Below are 24,682 nucleotides of genomic sequence, written 5' to 3' on the forward strand. Positions count from 1 at the left end.
AATTGCTTGTCATCACGGTATGGAGCAGCACAGTGACAACAAAAAACATATAATGCATTGATGTTGTACAAAGCCTTCTGTATGCTGTACCTTGCTGTGACTTCTCTTTTATTTCCTATTGCTTTTCCTACCCCTGGCAACTCTAAAAACTCTTGAGTAATAAGGAAGATGGCAGGGTTAGGATTATAACATCCGACTCCCAGAACTGGTGAGTAATTTAAAAATGTACAACCAGATGAGTTTAGCACTGAAGTAAATGAGCAACAAAAATTTCAGACTTAGTGTTATGCTTAGGGTAAGATAGAACACAGTAAATAACATGTGATGTGAAGCAGCATGGCTGTGCATTAAGGTATATGTGCATATTTATTTATTTGCTTGTTTATTTTTATTGGCATTTTTTAACCAGGGTAAAGTACTGATTGACTGGGTCCGTTTTTCAGACTCCCCCTAGGCATATGAACTCAAGAAATATGTAATAACACAATATAGGTAATACAGTAATAGCAGTCAATAACATGTATACCTGAAATACAGTATCAAAACAGTGCAAAGTAACATTGTAACATTTGAAACATAGCATATGTATTGTATATAATGTAATATACAGTGGATATAAAAAGTGTACACATCCCTGTTAAAATACCAGGTTTTTGTGATATAAAAAAATGAGACCATTTCAAAACTTTTCCCACCTTTAATGTGACCTATAACCTGTATAATTCAGTTGAAAAACAAACAAATCTGTGTGTGTGTAGGAAAAAATATAAAAAAAATAAAAAAAACGTACAATAAACTGGTTACATACGTGTGCACACCCTTAAACTAATACTTTGTTGAAGCACCTTTTGATTTAATTACAGCATTCAGTCTTCTTGGGTAGGAGTCTATCAGCATGGCACATCTTGACTTGGCAATATTTGCCCACTCTTCCTTGTAAAAGTGCTCCAAATCTGTCAGATTGCGAGGGCATCTCTTGTGCACAGCCCTCTTCAGGTCACCCCACAGATTTTCTATTGGATTTAGGTCTAGTCTCTGGCTGGGCCATTCCAAAACTTTAATTTTCTTCTGGTAAAGCCATTCTTTTGTTGATTTGGATGTATGCTTGGGGTCATTGTAGTGTTGAAAGGTGAAATTCATCTTCAGCTTTCTAGCACATGCCTGAAGGTTTTGGGCCAAAGGTGACTGGTATTTGGAACTGTTCATAATTCCCTCCACCTTGACTAAAGCCCCAGTTCCAGCTAAAGAAAATCAACCCCAGAGCATGATACTGTGTCACCACCATGCTTCACCGTGGGGATGGTGTTTTTTGGTGATGCGAAGTGTTGTTTTTGCGCCAAACGTACCTTTTGGAATTGTGGCCAAAAAGTTCAACCTTGCTCTCATCAGACCATAATGCATTTTCCCCACATGCTTTTGGGAGACTTGATGTATTGTTTTTCAAATTTTAGCCAGGCCTGGATGTTTTTCTGTGTAAGAAAAGGCTTCGACTTGCAACCCTACCCCATAGCCCAGACATATGGAGAATACGGGAGATTGTTGTCACATGTAGTATGCAACCAGTACTTGCCAGAAATTCCTGCAGCTCCTTCAGTGTTGCTGTAGGTCTCCCTGACCATTTGTCATCTTGTCTATTCATTAGTTTTCCAGGGACATTCAGGTCTTTGCAACGTCACTGTTGTCCCATATTTTCTCTACTTTTTGATGACTGTCTTGACTGTCTTCCATGGTATATCCAATGCTTTGGAAATTTTTTTGTACCCTTCTCCTGACTGATCCCTTTCAAGAATGAGATCCTTTTGATGCTTTGTAAGCTCTTTGCGAAGCATGGCTTTTGCTGTAGCAGGCAACTGAGTAAATGTCAGAAAAATCCTACTAGGACAGCTGAACTTTATTTGGAGTTAATCAATCACTTTAATTGATGGCAGGTGTGTACTCAACAAGACTGAATGCTGTAATTAAATCAAAAGGTGCTTCAACAAAGTATTCGTTTAAGGGTGTGCACACTTATGCAACCAGCTTATTGTACATTTTTTTATTTTTTATATTTTCCCCTAACAGATTTGTTTGTTTTTCATTTGAATTGTACAGGTAATAGGTCACATTAAAGGTAGGAAAAGTTTTAAAATGATTTATTGTGGTCTCATTTTTTATATCACAAAAACTTGGTATTAACAGGGGGTGTGTACACTTTTTATATCCACTGTAAGTGCAGTAGTAGTAGTTATAAATGTATAATATTCCACATTGGTCTGAGCTGTCATTTGAGAAAGAAAGCAGTAGTCATGTCAAACAATACCAGTGTGATAAAAATCCACACTATATGTAAGCGTCTCCATTTTTGACATTTATGTTGTATACTTGGAAGAGAAAATGAAGAGGAAAAAAATTCCCCATTATCTCTCAACATTAACCTGCAGAAGTACAAAGAATAAAATAGGGTAAAACCCCACCTTAGGGACACTATTTAAATGCTGGTGATTTTTAACTTAGAGCTTCTTAAAAATTATTTCCAGTTTTAGCAGGAAAGGAGAAAAAAATTTGAGAACAAATTAGGGCATCCCTCCTTAATCTGGTGAGATGTTATACTTCTGTTTAATTACTGCTGTTAGGTTAAGTGAAGAAGTTATTGACTGCTATGCTGTTTTAGCGATACAGGGAAGTTATGGGATTATATTATTCTGGAAACATTTGCATTTGGCAATTCTCAATAGTTGCTTTTCCAGCTTATCTTGAAAAATGTGCTGTGTTTCACTACTTTTCAGAGAGAGAGAGAGAGGCAGGCCATGATTCTTGACATGTGGTGATTAGCACTGAAAAGCTGTTGTTGCTTACATTTAAATTATGTGGAGGAAGTGACCTAAGGCTGCATTGGGAGTGCTGGACTGAGAACTTGCTCTATGAAAAATGTTAATAGATTTAGTTTATGAAGAAGGGAACCCAGGTGCAACTCTGCTTTTCTGAATATGAATCCGTTTGACTTCTACCAAGACCTGGCATTGGTGGTGTTGAAGCAGAGCACGATTTATGAACTGAATGTTTTCTTTAATGTCATCCTCATGGTGGATCAGTTTTCTGGGAGGCAGCAGTAAGACTGAAATGGAAAAATGTAGTGCAGTGAGAGGGTGCCTCCAGAACATAGCTGATAATAAAAAAACAGTGGAGATGGATACAAGGCTGAGAAAGGGGCACAGATTGAACTGAAATTTGAAAATGAAGACATTATCATATTGTCCAAATGAATGGAAAAGAAAGCAAGGAAAAGTAGAGTAGTTCATGGTACCCCCTTCTTCACTGTTTGCTACCTCCTGCAACAGCAAAGTGTTAATCATTAAGACTGTCCTCTATACTACTTATTGCAGGTTTGTGCCTTTCCCTTTGAAAAGTGCAGTAGTTTTACAGGGTAACCTTTTCTAACTGTTAGGACGGGATGATTTGATTTCAGATATTATTGTATTAAAAACTCCAAGACCTAAATACTAATGTTTGGTTTACTGGCTAGACTTCACAAGATACATCTTCTGTGGTGCATTATGCACCCCATGGGAAACCATCAGATACTCAGAAATGTAGCTGGATCCTTTTGCTGTTACAAGGTAGGTGATGTATGTATACTTCATTTGGATTGTGACATTTATGTTGCCTTTTTATCAGCAGCCCAACATTTTCAAGTACTGCAGACTCTCATCTGCAGTTCAACTCTCAGCATGAATGCTAGTCCAGCATTCTGAGGAGACTGTCTAGCTGACATTCAGAGGGAGCTGGTCTTATTCAGGGCACCCTCCTTTTTAAAATCTCACTCCTTAGGTCTTTCCCACCCAAGTCAACAGACTTCAGTGGGAGGTCCTATCTCATGGATATAAACAATTTCAGATTTCTCAAAAAGCTGCAGGAGTAGATTTCCTCAAAAGTTTCTGGAATGGAGTATTCTTGTTAGTCTGCATCATTTGGAGACATCTTCCCACTGCTTTCATAGAGACAGAAGACAGTGAGTTGTTCTCGTGGAAAAGTTCTTTGTTACCCTCCTTCATCTAGGGGACATCATCTCACTGTTTTCATAGACACAGAAGACCATAACTTGCTCTTATGGCGTGGTTCTTTGTTAGCCTCCATCATCTAGGGACATCTTCCCACTGCTTTAATAGAGACAGAAGACCATGAGTTGCTCTCAAGGAGAGCTTCCGTAATTACATTTTCAAGATGCTGTCTTTTGTACTTTACTCACTTTGTTTTCATGATTGATGTTTTCTTTTTCAGTGTATAACTTCAGACTTCCCTAGTACCTTATGCATCCATTATGTCATTTCCTTACCTTAAAGTTCAATCCTTAACTTTCGTTCTTCTGCCTTACAGCTTCTCTTGTTTCATTGTCTGCTTTTCAGATGAGATGATAACTTGGTGTGTAGATTTTCTTTTATTCTTTTAATTGTATTCTTGTCAGCAGTCTTTGAGTCTCTGTGTATTGGTGTTCACATGCTTCCAGATATCAGTCTTGATTTATTTGTAGCACTGCTGTGAATTAGGTTTGTATTTTTCTGTTTACTACATTTTGTGTTATCCCTAGTGAAGTCTGTATATTGTGACTTTCAGTGGACTTCATTTTACATGTGTGTTGCCATCGGCCCAGATTGTATGTGTATGGGGTTCATTTTGGATTAGTTCAATTAGGCAATACACAGTGGCCTTTCTAGAGATGTTCATCGTGTTTCACTGTTGCAGTCATTACACTTGGGTTATCCTGCTGGCAGGCTACCTGCAGTCGGCCTGAATTCCAAAGTCCTGGTCCAGCGTCGTTTGCTGTCGCCTCTTCCCTGATGTCAATTCGCCAGGGGTATATAAGATGCAGCCAACGCCATTTTCTTCAGTCTTTCTTGCCGCGTGGTGCCCGAAGCAAAAGCAGTTCGCAAGTGCTGGTCGGCCGACTCCTGAGATTTTCGAAATTGAATTTCAGATCCGAAGTCTTCAATAAAGCTAAGTACCCCATTGGGGAAACTTTTTCTTGCTCCAGACCGATGTCAGTAAAAGTTAACAATTGTATTTCTTGTGGGAAGCAAATACCTCATAAGGATTTTCATTCTTACTGTATTCCTTGCCTAAGCCCTGACCACGACGTTGCTAGTTTTCGGTTTTGTGCTAGATTTAACCAACGTACTATTAAGTGTCGGTACGATTTTGCTTTCCATTACTTTGGCCGAAGGTTTAACTATATAATGCCGTCGGAACAGCCGATGACGGAGTTCATAAAAAGCACAAGGAAAAAGAAAAGGACAGGCATCCGAGGTCCAAAACCGACGATGAAGCCTCTTCTAGGCCAGTCGCCGGTTCGCCAGTTCTCAGTGAGGCGTTTTCGCAGCCCCTGACACCCGCTACCTCAGAGCCATAGGCCGCCTCTGACACCCACGTGGAGACAACTAGGCCTCTGGAAACTCAAAGGTGTATTGGGCCTACGGAAACTACTCCCTCAGATGGGTCCGGAGCCGCTGAGCAGGCATCGGCATCTGAGGGTGTTTTCAGACATACACAGCTTTCTATCAAGACCACTTCAGCAGCCAAGACAAAGTCTAAAACACCTTTAAAGACAAAGAAACAAGTACATCATTCTCCAGGACAGTCATCCATGCCTAAGAAACAGATGCTTAAAATGGCCGAGGACCTAATTACTTTGATCAGGGGTTCCCATCCCCCTCCTGATAAAAGGCCTAGGCAAGACACTGACTATGATTCCTCTGATCAGGTTTCTATTTCATCTGATTCCTCTTCAGAACAGGGATATCCTCTTCCTCCCTATGAGGACTCAGATGCTGAAGAATCTATCCCTTCAGCCTTTCCTCCTGAGGACTATTCTTTTGGGGAAGCCCTGCACACCATGAGGGAGCATTTCCACTGGGAGAGCCAAGATTATTCAGAATCCAAGAAAAGGCTCAGAGACTTTCTTTTATTGCCTCAACACAGACCTCTTGCTATTCCTCCTGTGCTAGACATTGTAGATGATGTATTTTCTGAGTCCAGTCTGTCTCCTGATTCTTTACCCCCTGCACCAGTTAAGCCAGATAGGTACTACAGGATTCCAGATTCACATAAATTTCTTTATAAAAACCCTGCTGCTGACCCAGAAACTATATCTCAGGGTCCCAAAGGGGTCAAGGCCTCCACTGCAAAAAACCCTGTTCCCTCTGATAGGGATTCTAGAGCACTGGACAGATGGAAAAGGTTTACACTTCTGCTACTTTAGCTGTAAGGGCTTTAAACTGCCAGTTTCACATGCTTAAATATCAGCAATACCTAATGTCACTGCTAAAACAGAAAATGCCTACAAACTCTGAATGTCCCGAAAACAAGGAAATGCAGGATTTATTGCATGCAGCTGAACAAGTGGGAAAGCATACTTTGCAATGTGGTTTTGATTCACTAGAGGCTTCTTGCAGGGCCGCAGTTACAGGCTCTGTCATTCGAAGGCATGCATGGTTAAAGGAACAGAGTCTGCCTGATCACGTTAAAGCAAAATTATTGGATGCTCCATTACAGCATGATACTTTGTTTGGTGTTAAGGCAGAAGAGGTGTTAAAGAAAATGGAGGATAAAGCAAAATCTATGCAGACAGTAAAGGATTTCTTACAGGTTCAGCCACCCAGATGTAGCAGGAACTAGCCTTCTAAGAATTGGTCCTTTCCAGTGTTCACCTGGGTTTAACAGCTCAGAAGCTTGATGGTGCTGGCAGTGGAGGATGGGTGGATCTATAATGGGGAAGAGGGCAGAGGAGGATACTTACAGTCACAGTCCCATGGAGGAGGGGCAGTAGTGAAGTGGGCATCCTGGGGTGTGGGTTTATAACTCATCCAGACACTGCCTGGTGGTAGCACTCATTAGTGAGCCCATGGGAAAGTGCATTCATAGACGAAGGGGATAACGAGACCCTGGTGTGATGTGGCTAGCATGTCTCCCTTTTTGGGGGGATAGGGACAAATATAGAAAATGGTGTCACTGCCATGTTGAGAGAGAGCAGAAAGTCCCTGAGGTCTAACTAAATGACACCCCTAATAGCTGTTACTCTAGTTGATATGTGGGAGTCCCCACTTCTAGGGAATGAGTTGTTTTGAGTTCAGTAGCGAGAAGGCTGATAGTGAGTAAGGCAGATAGAGGAGAAAGCATTAAAAAAAAAAAAAAAGCTTGAAGTAGTTAACAAGCCTGATTGTTACGTGTATTGCTGACAAAATGGGAATGAGGTGCATACTCTTAGCTTAAACGTTATGTGTGATCTGTAGATCATAGGAAAGTTGCAGGGCTAAAAAAGTGAAATGATTTTTGTAGTCTGCTTTTAAAAAGCTGTTTTTCTTTTGCTGTGAATCGTCTGCTTTCTGTTGGACCACACTGATTTTTCCAGTAGAATTAAAATGACGCTTAGAAATAAGAGGAACCAGTGTCACTGTCTTTCATGCTAGTGTTACTTCTGTTGTTAGTTTTATCTGCTGTTAGTATTTGAGATTTGTGAAATAGCACTGGGTCAGATGGACTGCCATATTTTACTGGCTTCTGCTTTACTATATGTTGACAATGGGAATGGCATTACTGCTGTTTGACAGCAGCCTCTTTGTGCCTATTATGTTATTTACCAGTGGTAGTCCTGCCATCAGTGAGATGTGATAGTGCCGATGGGATAGCAGTAATCCATTGTATTGGTCCAACACAACAGTATCATAAAATGGGTATTACTTGTAGTTAGTTTATTGACACAGGCGGAGGGGACTTCACATGTACTGATTACTACCTGGATTCTTGTAGCAGCTCATTCAATGAAGGGCTATCTGCAGAGAAAGAAGAAGGGAGAGATGCTGAAGTAAAGCCTGCTTACCTTTATCTAGGGGTGTGAGAAGGAGAGAAATGGGAAGTGTCGTTTGGGTGCATATGTAGTCAATGAAGGTCTGCTGTAGACTGGGGATCTTGTAGAGGGGATTCTCTTGCGTGTTTGTGTTGGGAGGGGGGTGCAAGGCTGCCAGAGATTCTGCATGGCTTAAGTGATAAAGTGGCATCCCTTTACTCAACCCATTGCACATGCGTCCCTTGGACACTTGCCAGGACATACCAGGGGCAGATGAAGAAATTCACAGATGAAATGCTACAGCTGGCTGCTTATGTCCATATGTATACATTTATTATTATTTGTATTTTGTTGTCAGGAAAGATCATTCTGAATTAAGCTCCATTTTTCAGAGGTGAGTCAGCTTTACTAAATATATGCAATATTCCTACCTTCCATTTTGCCTACATTATTTTTTTTTATTATTTTCAAGAAACAGATGTAATGTAAACACAGTAGATGTTTTTTCTGCTGCATATTCGTAAAGTTGTGCAACACTTAAACATTTTTTTTATTTTCTGCTTTGTTATTCAGTCATGGAAACAAGTGTGGCTCAGTGTGTATTCCTTTCCAAAATATATACAGAAATCAAGTGAACCAAACTACAAAAATATGACAAGTAAGAGCAGCATATTACATTTCACACTGTTCTTTCTTCTCTTAAAAACAACACATCAATTTAAAATAGTAGCTTAGAGAAGATGTGTAATATAATACAGTTTCCTGCACATTGTGACTATGGTTGTTTCCAAGACAGATTTATAGCAACCCATTTTCCAATAGTATTAAATATTTTAGCAGTATGGAATTCCAAACATAATAGCCCGGTATTTGGAATTTAATCACTGTGATTATTATATACACAACATGGCTTGTGAGAGGTAAACTTTGTGTAAGAGAAAATAATATATTTTACTTAATTTAAGACAACTCCCATTCTGAATAAAATGAATCATTCACTAGGAAAATAAATGAAAGGTTTATTTTTTTAGTAACACACAGGCCCATTGAGGGTTGGGTCTCCAACCATGTCAGATTTTAATGTAATTTAATAAAAGATTAGAATAATTGGTCCATTGTGCACAATTTCAGTCCTGACTCAGGCCAGAAGAGCAAGGTCATTGCAGTTTATATGGATAACTTAAAATAGCCACCCCATCAGCATTTTTTATGGAGGCAAAAGGAAACTGCAATACTTGAAGAAAACTCATGCAGATTTGCAAAGAGCATGATGGCTTTGCGCAGACCATAACGGGGAAATAAAAGTAGTAAACAAGTTATGGGAGTGAGTCAGCAAGGCTTTTGACTCTGACTCAATTGACTGATAGGAAATTTGGAGGGGTTTGACTTGGGGCCAAGACTAAGGATCTGGATAGTTCCATCTTTGAATTTTAGGTATAATGTCAGGAATTAGGGAAGTGACTAGTGGAGTACCAGTGGGGGTCTGATGTGGGTCCAGCAGTCTTCAGTGTGTTTGCCTAAGACATATGTGAGAGAACACAGAATAATCACAAACTCTTTACTTTTGAGAGAAAAAGATGGGTAAAGCAGTGGAGGAAGGGAGGAGACTACACTGCACATTGGATTGGGACCTTGGATCTACCATTTCTGTCCAGGGTCAACCTGCCTCATAGGACCTCCAGCATGTTCCACCAGAGGGGGGCCCTTCCTCTTTCGACTCCTCTCCTGAATATCCCACTGAGGAGATCCCACAGAAGAGAATGTGCAAAAGGAGGCACTTGGACTCCCCCATGGAGTCCCTCACCAAGGGTACAGATTGCAATGAAGGATGGGGGGGTCACTCAGATCACCACCAGACAATGTCTGTTTCCCAGACATCTTAGAGCTCTTTAAGTTAAGAGTTGGCTGATCTTCTAAAAACCCTTTTTTGGAGTAATCTGCATTCCTAGAGGCCTTTGGGATGGGACCAACTACATCTTGGGTAGTTCTCCCGGCGGACTCTCTTATAGACCTTGTCGGCAGTCGGGCCTGGAAGGAACTGGACACCATATAACCAGTACCAATGCAAACGGACAAGATTCTTTCACCCCCAGAGGACAGTGCTTTTTGGAGTAAGGGCATCCCAGTTGGCACTATGGTGGTGGCAGCCACTATCAAGGAAGAGCTCACCCAGCAGAGCTCAACTTTCCATCCTCCAAACAGGGAGTCCAGAGTGACGGACAGGTTTGGGAAGCATGCTTATGCCTCCGCAACATTTTTGCTGAGAGCACTCAATTATCTGGCACATTTTATTCACCTTCAGAGAGACCTGGTTAAAGAACTATCCGAATCCTTGGCGGAGTGCATGCCTAATGAGAAGTTCGATAAAATTTCTTCTAACCTAACCACTTTTACTTCCATAGCAAATTCTTCCATGAGACTTGTTTCCCACTCAGAGGAAGGATCTTCAAGGGCAGCCGGCACCAGCATTGTGATACGTCGTCATGCTTGGATGAGGCTATGTGGTTTCGCAGAGCCCTTTAAGGCATCTTTTGTCAATGTCCCCTTTGATGATTCTTCACTGTTTGGACCATCGGTTAAGGACACCCTGACCCACATTGAGCAAGAAGGTAAGACCTTGTCTGCTATGGGGATTAAGTTTTCCACCCCTCAGTGAACCTACTGAAGGAATCAATGAGGGGCGAAGAAAACTTGGTTCCATAAGTCACAAGGTTCTTTTCCTGATCAAAGCGGAGAGTTCTCCTTCAGAGACAGAGGAGGAGGCTATAATGTAATATGATGCCCAAGAGGTAGAGGGGGCCCGCAAAACCAGAGCTTCAAGGAACCTTTTCTTGACAAGCCCTTTCAGCGCTCCTGAAGGGCTGCCTGACTGTCCAACTCTGGATGCAGTCCGAGGGGGCCATTTTTCTCTGCACTTCAGTACCTCTGGGACCAAATTACGACAAATGCTTGTATGAGAAACATTATATCCAGAGGTTATTGCAGTCCCTTTTCTCTACCCCTACCAAAGATTTAAAAAAAACTCCCCGACGTTACACCCAGCCAGAGGGAGTTAGTAGTTACTGAAATCATCAAACTTCTGCACAAAAGAGTTATCCAAGAGGTCCCAACTGAAAAGAGAGGGTCCAGGTCTTGCTCCTGTTTCTTTTTGGTGCCAAAAATAACAGGGAACCTACGGTCCACTTTGAACCTAAATAATCTCAATTTGTATGTGAAGAAAGTCAAGATGTAATGTGATCCTATGTCGCCTACATTCTCTACAGATGGGGTTCGGAGCCGACCCTCGGCTCCGACTCGGCACGCTATACTATAGAACGAAGTCTCTTATTGGCTGAGCCACCTCATATCCCAGGATGCCCCACTACTGCTTCCCCAGATCTCGTTTGCCGCTTCTACAGCATAGACGTGGTCTCGGACTTGGCTGAGCTAAGTGCCTCTTAGTGCTTATTTTTTCTGTCAGAATTTTTCGCTAAACTTACCCAAAAGCTGTTTTAACAGCTACTTATTGTGTGTGATTGGTTTTTGTAAAAAGTTTGTGGTAAAATTGTGTTTTCCTTGACAGCAAAGGATCCCGTTTAAGTTAGAGGGGCCTTTGCCTAGCCCACGCGCCTTAGTAGGAGCTGTTTAACAGCTAGTCATTGTGCAGTTTAAAACTTTTGTGGTAAATTGTATTTTTTTCTTGGTGGTAAGTGATCCCGTTTAACTTAGAGGGACCTTGTCCTAGTCTACGTGTTATCTTGTTCTTTTCAGTGTAAAGTTAAGTTGAAGTAGATAGCCATGTCTAAAGAACATAGGCCATCAGGATTTAAGAAATGTTCAAAATGCAATTATAAAATGTCCATTACGGACGACCATTTGTTATGTGTATACTGTTTGGGGCCGAAGCACCTACAGGAATCCTGTAGCGTTTGCCACGCTTTTTCCTCTCGCGTGCTCCAAGAGAGGAAAAATAAGTTGATTTTAAAAGGGCTTATTACCCCTTCTTTTGAGGAAGCCCTATCTTCTTCTTCTTCCCCGTCGAGGAAGAAGAAATCTTCGGCTAAGACCAGCCCGTCGGATCCGGCAGCAAAAAAGTCTAGGCAGGCTTCTCCATCGGCTTCACGGACTTCGGAGCCGAGGGCGGAACGGTCTGCCTCGATGTCTCCAGCCTCAACTCCCCTGGTATCGGAGCCGAGAGCTCGGGCGTCGAGAGGCGAGTCATCTCCATCGGCTCCACTGCCTTCGGAGCCGATGAAGGTTGCCCGCTCAGACTCTTCCCCTTCGGTGCCGAAGTCCACATCGGCTCCGAGGGAAATTGCAGTAGTGGTGGAATCTCCCTTGGCGCCGATACTTCTCGAGACCATTCGGAGCCGGTCCCCCAGTCTTTCTGAGCTGGTGGAGAAGTCGACTCGGACCCGGTCGGTCTCTTCTTGGACGTCGAGGATGTCCGATTCGGATGTAGACAGGGTGCTTCAAAGGCTTTTTCAGTCTCCGGTCTTTCAAAAGTTGGTCTCGGCTACAGTCCAGTCGGCTCCGGAGCCAATTTCCCACCCTGCCATCTCGATTCCTCCTCCAACAGCTTCGGTGCCGTTGGAGTCGGCGTTGGTGGAGCAGGTGGAGGTTGTCGGGTCGGTCCCGACCCTAACTCCAACCCCGCCCTTCAGGTCGGGGTTCGGTACGCGGACCTCCTCTGTCGGCCCCGGGGGGGACGCTTCGGGACCGATCTTTTCGGTTCCGAGCCTCTCTCTTGGTGCGGCGGCGGCGGGAGTTCCGACTGCTGTTGTGGCCTTGGGGGTTGAACCTTCCCAGGACTCTGGGGGTCCCGCCTTCAAGGCCATGAGGAGTGCCTTGGCCAAATCCTCTCTGGCCACTTCTACCATCTCACCACCACCTTCCCTTGGCACGGACACTGGTTCCTTTGCAATCCCCCTGTCTCACGACAGCAGAGCCCTGGGGCCTGAGGTTACCCCCATCGGGAGTTCCCTTCTTCCTGGAGGTCCCTCAGAAACGTCTTCGGAGGAACCCCCGAGGAAGAGACAGTGCAAGAGGAAGCACGTCGACTCCCCTGATGAGTCTCTCACCTCGGATACCGACCTCGATGATGCGGAGGGGTCCCCCAAGTCGTCCTCGGATGATGTTTCCTTTGCGGACATCTTGGAGACCCTAAAGCAACGAGGCGACTGGCAGTCCAAACCCCCTTCTGCTGAGGAGTCGGTGTTCCTCAAGGCCTTCGGGGCCCAGCCCTCCGCCTCCTGGGTGTCTCCGCCCTTCGATGAGCTCCTGGATTTGATCTCTCGAAGGGCGTGGGAACATCCGGCCAGCTCGCCCCAATAAATTCCTTTCGGCACCCCCTGATAAGGACTTTCTTACCAAAGGTGTGGCTGTAGATGCCTTGGTGGTGGCATCTGCTACCCAACAAGATGTGGCAGAGGCTTCAACATCCGTCCATCCTCCTAATAAGGAGTCTAGGAGCATGGATCGGTATAGCAAGCGCACCCTTGCTTCAGCAACCTTTACATTAAGGTCTCTGAAATACCTGACGCACTTTACGAGACTGCAGAGGGATCTTGTCAAGGAGCTGTCGGATACCCTCTCTGGTAACTTACCGGAGCAGTTAGCCCAGATGGTTAACTCCCAGTTGGCTACCCTTTCCTCCCTTTCCAACTCGTCCATGAGGCTCATTTCGTATGCAGCCGAAGGAGCGAGCAGAGCGGCGGGCACAGGTGTTGCTCAATGGAGACAAGCCTGGCTACGCCTGTGTCACTTTGCGGAGGCCTTTAAGTCTTCCTTTGCCGACGCCCCCTTCGATGGGTCCTCCCCTTTTGGACCCAAGGTAAAGGTCACTTTGACTTGCTGCGAGCAGGAGGGTAAGACTTTAACTGCCGTTATCCCAAGGCTCGAAGAGGAGGGAAAATGTGGTTCCCTAAGTCTCAAAAGCCTTACTCATCGCAGCAGAGCGATTCCCCTTCTAGAGGCAGAGGAAGGGGAAATTTTTCAGGGAGATGCCGTCCCAGAGGCGGCAGAGGCCCCCGCAACACTGGAGACCGCGAGTCCTTTTGTGGCTCCTCCTCCTTCCAGCATCCCTGAAGGAGTGTCCGACTGTGCAACTCCGGAGCCAGTCGGGGGTCGTTTTTCGAGGCACCTAAAGGCCTGGGAAAGTATCACTCAGGACCAATGGGTGCTCCGAATCATCGCCGGAGGTTACTCCATTCCCTTCTCTCAACCCCCTCCACCATCCCAAAGGATCCCGGACCCACCACCCAGTCAACGGGATATGGCAGCCATCGAAATTTCAAAGCTGCTTCAAAAAGGAGTCATCCAACCTGTCCCCGCAGATCAGGCCGGATCAGGGACTTACTCAAGATTCTTTTTGGTACCAAAAAAGACCGGGGACTTGAGGCCCATTTTGGATCTCAGCAGATTAAACCGATCAGTGAAAAAGTCCAAATTCCGGATGGTCAGCTTGCAAACCATTCTCCCGCTTCTGTAGAACGGTGTTTGGATGTGCTCCATAGATCTCAAAGATGCCTATTATCACATTCTGATAGATCAGGCGTCAAGGAGACACTTGCGCTTCAGCGTAGGGGACAGTCATTTTCAGTTCCGTGCACTGCCCTTTGGTCTCACCACAGCCCCCAGGGTGTTCACCAAATGTTTGGCAGTGGTGACTGCTCACCTGAGAAGTTTAGGATTCCAGGTGTTTCCATACCAGACGACTGGCTCCTAACTGCCACTTCAAGGCATCTACTCTTAAAAACTTTAGCAGCCACTATCTCCCTAGGCAGTTCCTTAGGAATCACATTCAATTGGACAAAATCCGTATTGCTGCCATCACAGCGTATTTTGTTTATTGGTGCAGAAATAGACTCAAGGCAGATGCGAGTCTATCTTCCTGCGGAAAGGATAGCAACATTGCAGTCTCAGGTTCGGGCGTTACTCCTCAGACGTCGCGCTCCAGCGAGAATGGTCCTACAGCTGTTAGGTTCCATGTCAGCCACCATTCTTCTCATCCCCTTGGCAAGATTACATATGAGGATACTCCAGTGGCTCCTCTCAGTCCAGTGGTCTTATCAAGACCCCCCCCCTCAGTCACCAAATAGTGATCACAGAGACGTGCAAATAGGATCTTCGTTGGTGGCTTCTTTCCTCCAACCTGGATCAGGGGCGACCCTTCGTTCCCCCATCCCCCTCGGCCACGTTGACTACGGACGCCTCCCAGACAGGGTAGGGGGGACATTATCTGGACAGGTTGGTCCAAGGCACGTGGCACTCCGACGAGCGTCTTCTCCACATCAATATCCTGGAAATGAGGGCGGTGCTTCTAACGTTGCAAGCACTGCACGATCACCTCCCCCAGGGGACGATTGCCATTCAGTCCGACAACATGTCGGCAGTCTGGTACTTGAACAAGCAAGGAGGCACCAGGTCTTACCCCTTTTGCAGAAAGGCCATGAAGGTATGGGATTGGGTGATTGCTACCAAACGCTTTCTAGTGGCAACTCACATTCCGGGAACATCCAATGTGATAGCCGACAGACTGAGCAGGACTATTCTCTCCCCTCACGAATGGTCCTTGAATCACAAAGTGGTAACACAGATTTTCACAAGATGAGGAGTTCCATGTTGCGATCTTTTCGCAACTCCCCTCAACGCAAAATGCCAACAGTTCTTCTCTCTCATTCCAGTTCCTGGGCCAGACCCTCAAGGATGCTCTGATCCAAGCTTGGCCCCCCGGTCTGCTATATGCCTTTCCACCGGTTCCCCTTCTCCCCAAGCTGATTCAGAAGGCGATTCGATTGAGAAGCAAAATGATTCTAATCGCCCCATACTGGCCTCGTCAAGTTTGGTTCCCCTTTCTTCGCAAGTATGCATTGGACGGTCCCTGGTTCCTGGACCAAGTTCCGGACCTCCTGACGCATCAGTCAGGACAGCTCCATCAGTCCCTCCATTCTTTGAAGCTTGCAGCTTGGCTACTCCTCTTCTGACCATAGTTAGGAGCCATTCTTTCGACCCTGAAGTCATGCATATTTTGTCCTCGGCCCACAAGACTTCTACTAAAAAGATGTATAGCAGTAAATTGAAGAGGTTTGCTATTTGGGCCCAACTCCAAGGATTAGACCCTATGACTGCTTCTGTGTCAGAGGTTCTGAAGTTTTTAACTTCCCTGTTCAACCAGGGTTGTTCGGTGTCTACCATCAAAGTTCAATTGGCAGCTATTTCTAATTTTCATGAGAACACAGAACCACCTTTAATGAGCAACAAGTTGTGCAAAGCTTTTATTAAAGGAGCTTGGCTTTTACGGCCCCCTATATCGCATCCTGCACCACCGTGGGACCTTAACGTAGTGTTAGGCGCATTAACCGCACCCCCCTTTGAGCCGGCTGCAACCTGTGACCTGAAATTTCTTTCTTGGAAGACTGCCCTTCTAGTTGCTATCACATCAGCCAGGCGAGTTTCAGAACTTGAAGCCTTATGTGTCAATCCACCATACCTGGTATTTCACAAGGATAGAGTATCTCTTAGACCAAACCCATCCTTTATACCAAAGGTTTGTTCTAACTTTTGTTTGCAACAATCACTGGAGTTACCATTTTTTTTCCCTAAGTATACAAACAGAGCTGAGTATACTTTTCACTGCTTAGATGTACACAGACAGTTACGTTTCTATTTGGATAGGACACAACAAGCACGAAAATCAGATCAACTGTTTGTGTCTTTTTCGGACAATAAATTGGGCAAATCCGTCACGAAAGTCACTATTGCCAAGTGGATCAGAGACTGTACCAGTCATATTTACCACATTTCAAATAAGGACCTTACAATTCCTGTGAAAGCTCATTCTACCAGGGCTATGGCCACTTCGGCAGCCTTTCATTCCAAGCTCTCTATTAATGACATCTGTGCGGCTGCTACGTGGTCTACTCTACACACCTTTATCTCTCACTACAAATTGGATGTGGCATCGGTTCCAAGGTTCTCCGGACCATTTTCCATTGAGCCACCCGGGAATTAGGTGCTAGGGACGCTGTCCCATCTGTAGAGAATGTAGGCGAGATAGGATCACATTACATCTTTTAGTTATGTACTTACCATAACTTTAGATGTATGGGATCCATCTCGCCTACATTCCTAATAACCCACCCTCCTCCCCCTACCTTGGAGGCCAGAAGAGACCCGACGGTCCGAATACAACTGTTTCCTCTCTTGAAACACCTGGCAATCTTATAACAACAGTCTATGTGTGTGTGCATGTGTGCGGACAAACAAGATCTGGGGAAGCAGTAGTGGGGCATCCTGGGATATGAGGTGGCTCAGCCAATAAGAGACTTTGTTCTATAGTATAGCGTGCCGAGTCGGAGCCGAGGGTCGGCTCCGAACCCCATCTGTAGAGAATGTAGGCGAGATGGATCCCATACATCTAAAGTTATGGTAAGTACATAACTAAAAGTTCTGGATGGTAGCAGTTCAGTCCTTCCTCCCGTTGCTGAAGAAGGATGACTGGATTTGCTCTGTGGATTTCAAGGACGCGTACTATCACGTAAAAATAGGCAGGTGCTCCAGAAGTCATCTTTGCTTCTGCCTTTGGTTTCACCATAGCTCCCTGAGTGTTTAGCAAATGTATGGCAGTGGTTGCAGCTCATGTCTGACTGCAAGGGTTTCTGGTATTCCCGTACTTAGACAATTGGCTCCTGACTGCCCCTACTCAACGTCAACTTTCTCAGCCAAAGACTGTCTTTACCAGTTGTCCCAATTTCTAGGCATTACCATAAACTTGGACAAGTCACAACCACTGCCGGTTCAAACTTGAGAGTTCATTGGAGTCCAGCTGAACACCACTACCCAAATAGCTGCTTTGCAACAGCGTCACATCGACACATTAAAATTTCAGGTTCAAGCCATTTTGAGTTTTCCATCTCCTCCAGCCAGGTTGATTCTATGAGCTCTGGGATCCATGGCAGCTATTATACTTTTAGTTCCTCTAGCCAGTTACTATATGTGCATTCTTCAGTGGACACTGTCTGTTTAATCATCTAGTCTGCATCACCCCAGTCTGTTCCTATTAGACTGACAAACATTTGCAGGTCCCATCTATGTTGGTGGATTCAAACAAATCTGACAATTGGCAGACCTTTCACTCCCCCCCCCCCCCTCCCTTCAGCCACTGTGACCACAGATGCTTCCCATCTACGATGGAGGTGGGCATTACCAGAGGAAAATGATCCAAGACACATGGATTCTGATAGAGACCAGTTTGCATATCAGTGTCTTCAAGACAAGAGCTGTCCTCTTATCATTGCAAGCCTTTCAGAAGGCTCTCTGTCTAGGGACAATTGCTATTCACACAGGCAATGTATCAGTAGTCTGGTACATCAACAAGCAAGGAGGAACCTATTCATATCCTCTCTACAATGAGGGTTTGGGAATGGGTGATCTCTTCAAACCACTTTCTGCTTGCAGCACATGTACCGGGGAAATACAGTGTGTTAGCAGGCAGGGTCAGCAGATCAATACTGATGCCCCACAAGTGGTCCCTCAATCAGGAAGTAGCAATTGATGTATTCATCCATTGGGGTTTCCCCTGCTGTGGTCTCTTTGCGGCCCCTTTCAACAAAAAATGCAACAGTTACTTTGCTCTGATCCCTCCTTCAGGGAGTTCCCTGAGTGATGCTGTGGTCCATGATTAACCTCCCATTCTCCTTTATGCTTACCCTACTCTTCTTCTTGTCCAGAAAGCCAAATGGTTGAAGAGCAGTGTGATCCTCATTGCCCCTTTTTAGCCTCATCAGGTGTGGATGTTCTTCGTGTTTCACTGTTGCAGTCATTACATTTGGGTTATCTGCCTGCATACCTGAATACCATAGCCTGAATACCAGAGTCTTGGATTCCTGCGTCGGATGCTGTCTCTTCTTCCATGACGTCAAGTCGTCAGGGGTATAAAACATGCAGCCGATGCAATTACATCAGTCTTTCTTGCTGATAGAGATTCTAGGGCCTTGGACAGATGGGGTAAGAAGATATACACTTCTGCTACTTTGGCCATTAGGGCCTTAAATTGCCAGTTTCGTATGTTAAAGTATCAGCAGCATATTGTGGGACTACTTAAACAGAAAATGATGTTGATTCCGGACTGTGCTGAACATAAAGAATTACAGGATTTAATGCATTTTGCTGAACAAGTTGGTAAACATACTTTCCAATGTGGTTTTGACTCTAGAAGCATCTTGCAGGGCTGCTGTCACTGGGTCTGTACTTAGAAGGCATGCTTGGCTTAAGGAGCAAAACTTGCCAGATCATGTTAAAGCTAAATTACTGGATGCTTCCTTAAACCAAGACCGCATGTTTTGCAACAAAGCAGAAGAAGCCCTCAAAAAGATGGAGGAAAAAGCTAAATCTATGCAAACTGTTAAAGATTTCCTGCAAGTACAGCCTCCCATATTTAGTAGGCATTGGCCTTCAAAGAATTGGTCCTTTCCAGTCTCTTCCAGGCCTTATCAGACCAAACCCAGGAACAGCAGACCACCTAGGTTACAGTCTCAGGTTACACACAGGCAGAGGCAGTAGGGGGCTCCCACTTCCAAAACAGGAAGTAGTAAGACACCCCCCTATGGAAAAATGTCACAATGACTTAACCTTAACCCTTCCAAGCCCTGCTCAAATGCCTGCTCACTTAGGAGGAAAGCTCACCCTGCATGTAAAAAACTGGGAACTCATTACCCAGGACAAATGGGTTTTAAATATAGTTTCCAAAGGATACATATTTCACTTCCACACCCTACCAACCCCAAACAGTTGGCCAGACCTACCCCCAAATCAGTGGGCAGAGGCTCAACAACAGGTTCTGTCTCTTCTAAGTATCAGGGCTATTAAGCCTGTCCCAACAGAAGAAAGGGGGCAAGGTTTTTACTCAAGACTTTTCCTGATACCCAGAAAAGACAGCTCCTGGCATCATCTATTCTAAACACCTTTTTGGTAATCCCAAAATTCAAAATGCTAACACTTCAACGGCTGCTTCCTATGCTAGGCAAAGATGCCTGGTTGGCAACCTTAGACAAAGGAAGCTTACCTGCACATTCCAATAAGGGAATCTTGCAGGAAATACCTACGCTTCATGGCCTTTCCATGCACTAACAGTTCTCTGCCCTTCCATTTGGCTTATCTACTGTGCCTAGGGTATTCACAAAGTGTCTAGCTCCAGCCATTGCATTTTGCAGGGAGAGAAATATTCAAATATACCCATACTTGGACAATTGGCTGATTCAGGCAGAAAGCCAGGACATGCTGTTGAAACATCTGGCATTCGTAAAGAAACTTCTAACCTTGCTGGGGTACACTGTAAATGAAAAGAAATCTCATCTAGTACCCTGCCAACAGATTGTATTCCTGGGAGCAAGCTTGAGCACAACTTCCCAGATGGCTTGCCTCATGCCAGAGAAACAAGTTTATTTGACAACCTACATCAAACTACTGGCCACAAAGACCCAGCTATCTGCAAGGAAAATTTTGCAAGCCCTGGGGTTCATGGCCTCTTGCATTCTACTAATTCCATATGCAAGACTGCATATGAGGAAACTACAATGGTATCTAAAAAGTTTCTGATCTCTTCCATTAACAAACTCCTTTCCCCAGGAACCACCAAAACTCCCACCCCTTTTAACGCTGACCCAGACAACCCCCACCAAACTGCTAATACTTTTAACTCTTTCTTTATTGACTCTATCCATACCCTAGCCAAACAAATGAACAACAACTATGTCTCCCCTCCTAGTAACCCTAAGGACCCATCTTATAACTTTACACTACAACCTATCCCCACATCATTTATCTACAGACTTCTTAACAAACTTAAACCTGGTACTCCTTCAGTGGACAAACTCCCATCTCTCTACCTCCAAAGGGCTGCCAAAGTGATTGCATACCCTATATCCATACTCATAAATAGAACAATCCAAGAAGGAACCATCCCTGAGATCTGGAAAGTTTCCCATATTATTCCATTACATAAAGGGGGTAACTCTATCGATTACTCTAACTACAGACCAATTGCTCTCCTTTCCCCAATAGCAAAAATTATGGAAAAATGTATTCACCGGCAACTCCTACAGCATCTCACCCTGCACAACATAATAGCAAACTGTCAACATGGTTTTAGACCTCATCACAGTACTACCACTGCTCTCTTATCCTTTGTAGAAACCATCAATAAGAATCGCAATAACAACCTTCTCTCTTCTGCTCTCTTTATTGACCTCTCCAAAGCATTCGATATGGTCAACCATTCCACCTTAATTAACATACTTGAATCCTCTCCTTTGACAACCTTGCCACTAAATGGTTCAAAGCATACCTAAGCAACAGGCAACAAGCAGTCCTATGGGGCAATCAACTCTCTTCTCTCCTACCCATAAACATTGGTGTCCCTCAAGGCTCTATTCTTGGGCCACTTCTATTCCCCTTTTCATTAATGATCTCCACTCTGCTATCCCTCAAGCTACCTGCATCCAATATGCAGACGACTCTACCCTTATCTGCTCTGCTTCCTCTCCTTCTGAACTCTGCTCACGTACTCAAATGATCTTCAACGCAGTTGAAACGTGGTTCTATAAACGTTCCCTCTTACTAAATGCCAAAAAAACTAAACTTCTACTCTTTACTCCCACCACCCGATCCCCTTCCTTACACTTCACCATTTCCTCTAATAATGCTACGGTTATCACACCCGATCCTACAACAAAACTGTTAGGAATAACCATTGACAATAATCTCTCTTTTGATCAACACATTAACAACACCATTAAATCAGTCAACAGAAAAATAGGATCCTTATACCGAATTAAACCCTTCCTAACTGAATCTGCTAGAGCCAAGATTGCCCACTCCCATCTATTGTCAACACTTCTCTACGCTTCACCTATATTTACCAACCTTAAGAAAGCCAACCTCAATAAACTGACTATATGCTACAATAGCATCGCCCGCTTCGCCACTAGCAACCCCTTCAGAACCCACCACTGTAATAACCTGAAACAACTAGGCTGGCTGGAATTCCAAAACCTTCTGCTCATCACCCAACTGAACATTGCCCACAAAATACTGTATCAGCCTTCAAACACCCCTATACTCTTAGAACTTTTAATACCTTACAATAATCTTAACTCCCTTCGTTCTTCTAGAAAACTTATGGCTAAATTAACAAAGTCCAATAACTCAGCTGGTGACTCTCTTTTTTCTAGTACAGTAGGAAGGAACTGGAATCTACTACCCAGTGACATAACACTAATCTCATCACTGCCCCTCTTCAAACAAAGAATAAAAGAACACTTGAAAAATCACTGGCTCTGTTCCTGCACTAAACCTGACTAAATTTCTACCCCACTCTATCTCCTTACTTTCCCCACATCTCTCTCCCTCTTCCCTGAACAACTATCCTTTCTCTCACTTACTTCTTTTCCTCTTCTCTGAAAGTTTGCCTAATCCTTTCTTATCCTTTCTTTTTTACTTTACTCTTACTTTTTCTCTCTTTTTGTATACTAACTTTTTTATTGTCTTTACATTTATCCTGGTGATTTTGTTGTATATGACTTCAAATGTATGTTTTTTGTATATCTTGTGGAGCTTTTCTCCCCGGGCCTCTACTGAAAATGGAAATAATTCCAGCTAGACTAGCCCGGTCAACAAATGTAAAATAAAATAAAAATAAAATAAACATTCTCAGTACCTGGAAGCAATGATTCCTATCATTCCTTGTATAAAGACAGAGTTCCTTTGGTGGGCAAAGGCTTTCCACCACAACAAGGGGCTCTCTTTCAATCTTCCCCCGCCGCCCAAACCCTAACAACAGAAGACTGTGCATGGGGGCCTCACTTGGCACGGCAGTGCATTCAAGGCAAATGGAACCAGAGTCAGATGCACCTTCATATCAACCAAAAATAAATGTTAGCTATACATAATTCCCTGACAGCCTTCAAAGACCACATTCTTCCAGGACAATTATTGGTAAAGACAGACAACACCACAGTTATGTGGTACATAAACAAGCAGGGGTCAACCCACGCATACCCTCTCTGCAGACTAGCCATGGCTCTGTGGAACACAGCCTTGAGCTACCAAGTGCACCTACAAGCTCAATACATGCCAGGCAAGCTAAATTTACTGGCAGACAACCTAAACAGAAATCTCATGGACCCACACGAATGAAAACTGGAACCAAAAATATTCAACCTCTTGAGGAACAAGTGGGAGGCTCCAGAGATAGACCTGTTTGCCTCCCCCCAGAACTACCAATTGGACAAATTCTGCACAAGGACTCCCCACAGTCAAGCTTGGAAAGTGGATGCCCTGTCCTTTACCTGGGAAAGCCTCTCGGTTTATGCCTTTCCCCCTCTGCCTCTCCTCTTGAAGGTTCTGCTAAAGATCAAACAGGACAAACCAAGGACAGTACTTATTGCACCAGACTGGCCCTGCCAGCACTGGTACCCTTTCTTGCACAGCATGATACTGCTGTATCCATGGCACCTACCTCAGACACCTTCCCTGCTGTCCCAGCAGGCGGGCCAGATTCTGCACCCTCAGCTTCAAACCCTGAACCTTGCAACCTGGCTAATTTCTTGAGCTCTCCAGTAGCATCCCTTAGTAAGCAGGTGCTGGATGTCATTCTGGAAGCAAGGAGACCTAGTACTAGAAAATCCTATGCTGAAAAGTGGAAAAGATACTGTTTCTGGAGCCAGACCCCCAGGGTATGGGCACTACGGTGCCCAGCATACCTCATATTGTTTAGTACTTAACAGAAACGCTCCACAAGGGCTCATCCTTCTCGTCAGTTAAAATTCATGCCTCTGGAATTTCAGCTCATTATAATACTGAACCACCCCTCTTCTCTCACTCCCTGTTAAAGCAATTCCTCAGAGGGGCTAAAACTTTAAAACCTCCTGGGGCCTTAACTTTGTAATGGAAAAGCTCACTCTCCCTCCATTTGAACCAGCTGCAACTGCAGAGTTGAAATTCCTTTCTTGGAAAACAGCCTTTCTTCTAGCCATCACTCAAAAGAGTGTCTGAATTACAGGCCCTCATGGCAGTGGAACCCTTCATTATCTTCCATGCAGACAGGGATTCCCTTAGGACCAATCCCTCCTTTATGCCCAAGGTGGTGTCTAGTGTGGCCCTAAATCAGTACGTTCATTTGCCTACTTTTTTCCCGAATCCACAAAACAAAGGAGAACAAATTCTGCACTCTTTGGACGTGCACAGACAACTGAGATTTTATTTGTTCAGGACTAAGCCTCTCAGAAAACCTGAACAGCTGCTTGTTGGCTTTGCTGCAGGGGCAGAGGGGAAGGCCATTTCAAAGCAAACCATTTCTAAATGGATAGCCCATTGCATTCATTTCTGCTGTAAGCACCATGGAAAACATACACCACAGGAGATAAGATCACATTCCACCAGGGCTGCATCTACCTCTATAGCCTTTCTCAGAGGTGTCCCTACCAGGGACATCCTAGAAGCTGCTACCTGGAATTCTGTACATACCTTCACCAAGCATTACCACATGTCTATTTTTTCTAAATCCAGAGCTGGTTTTGCTACTGCAGTTTTGCAGGAATTAATACCTGGCCCTAATGCTCTCTAACTTCCTCCTCCCTTCCTTAGCTTTGGGAATCTACCCAAATGTAATGACTACAACAGTAAAACACGAAGAACATAGTACAGTTGTGTACACTTAGCATAAATGTAGATATTCAAGTGTATTCACTGTTGCAGTCCTGGTTATCCTCCCTCCAGCCCCCTGACTTCTCTTGGCTCTACCTTTGCTTCTTGTTTAAAGCTTTCTGGTGTATTTGCTTTTTGATGGAGGTGTAATATAACATATAATTGCTTCCCTTTGTGGGGGCA

General features: G+C 44.3%; 1 protein-coding gene across 3 annotated transcripts in view; it reads left to right on the forward strand.

The window, feature by feature from the left end:
- Positions 1 to 24,682, forward strand: part of FLNB (filamin B) — a 4,683,119-nt gene that overhangs the window by 2,584,397 nt on the left and 2,074,040 nt on the right. The window lies entirely within an intron of this gene.

This window comes from Protopterus annectens, chromosome 7.part1 (assembly GCF_019279795.1).
Source record: "Protopterus annectens isolate FY-2018-M chromosome 7.part1, PAN1.0, whole genome shotgun sequence".
Taxonomy (NCBI): Eukaryota; Metazoa; Chordata; order Ceratodontiformes; family Protopteridae; genus Protopterus; species Protopterus annectens.